The sequence below is a fragment of the Echinops telfairi genome, unplaced genomic scaffold (assembly GCF_000313985.2).
Source record: "Echinops telfairi isolate 266 unplaced genomic scaffold, ASM31398v2 ScPeMD7_5868;HRSCAF=6743_0, whole genome shotgun sequence".
NCBI lineage: Eukaryota > Metazoa > Chordata > Mammalia > Afrosoricida > Tenrecidae > Echinops > Echinops telfairi.
In genome coordinates, this window is record NW_022109767.1 from 7106808 (window position 1) to 7108124 (window position 1317).

The window sequence follows — 1317 nt, forward strand, 5'->3', positions numbered from 1 at the left end:
AAAAAAAATAGTGACAAATCCTCTTGAAGCTTCCTCTGTAACTCTAATTCTCTACCCACGACATCTTATAATACACACTAAAATTGTCAAGCTGGGGTGAAGTCACCGAAAGTAGATGTGTTTTGACTGAACAACCTATGACAATTTGATGTTTAGACACACATTCTCCCAGCAACAAAGCAAATAGTTTTACCAAGGCATTCTTTACCTTCCCCACCTGACGATCTCAGGCTTGAAGCCTGGGAAGGCAATATGACACCAACGGGCAACTTGAGCATTCACAGAAGAGAACGTCAAGTCCCATGAGGACTCGCAAAGCAGGGAGGCAGTAACGAAGGGCTGGGCTTCCCCAGGACCCAGGCGTCCACACAGTCAGAAAGCAGTGGAGTAAGGGGCATAGGTTCTGAGTCAAGCTGTGTTCAAGTCATGCCTTGACAAGTTGGTAGCGCTGCGCCTGAATGACAGGAGTCCTCATAGCAGAGTGGTTACACTGGGCTGCTAACCACAAGGCCAGCAGTTCAAAACCACCAGTTGCTCTGTGGGAGAAAGATGAGGCTTTTTACTCTTCTCCTGTAGAGTTATAGTCTGAATAACGATGAATAAAGGAAAAAGAAAATGTCCTGGAACTGATTGTGCTGATAATTATACAAATCTCTTGAGATGGTTGAATGATTGAATTGTATGCTATGTGGAGGAAATGTCAATAAAACTTTTAAACCAAGAAAGTGATAGTCTTGGACAGACAGTAGGGTTTTTCCTATAGGGTCACTACAGGGTCATTCTGCGTTGAAAGCAACTAGACGGCTGTCAGTTTGATGCCTGCTGGAGGTCCACAATAGGATGCACTCGGCTGCTGAGTGAACTGTCCTGGGACAGTTCCAGTCTGTATCACCTGGGGTCATGGAGAATTGGGATTGCCTCAGCGGCAAAGGGTTTGGCTGGGTCAGTGTGTTAGGCTGGGTTGTCTAGAGAAACAAAACCAGTGAAACTCGCACACGTGTAAGAAAGAATTTCATATCAAGAAGGGGTCCTGCCCAGTCCAACTCAAGTTCAAGCCAGGGCATTCTTCAGACTCACGTAGCTACAGGTCAACGAGGCGGAAGGGGGAACCTGGAAGCAGGGAAGTCACAGGCTGGTGGGTGGGGAGTCCCATGGGTCCAAGCTCAGTGGGTATGCGGCAGGGCACTGATAGCCCACAGGGGATCACCCTGGAGGCAGACACAGAATCCCAACAAGCAGGGAGGGTACAGGGCAAGAGAGAGGTTCCTAGGTCTCTCTTACCAAAAATTCCACACCCCCAAAGAGGCACCACCAAGC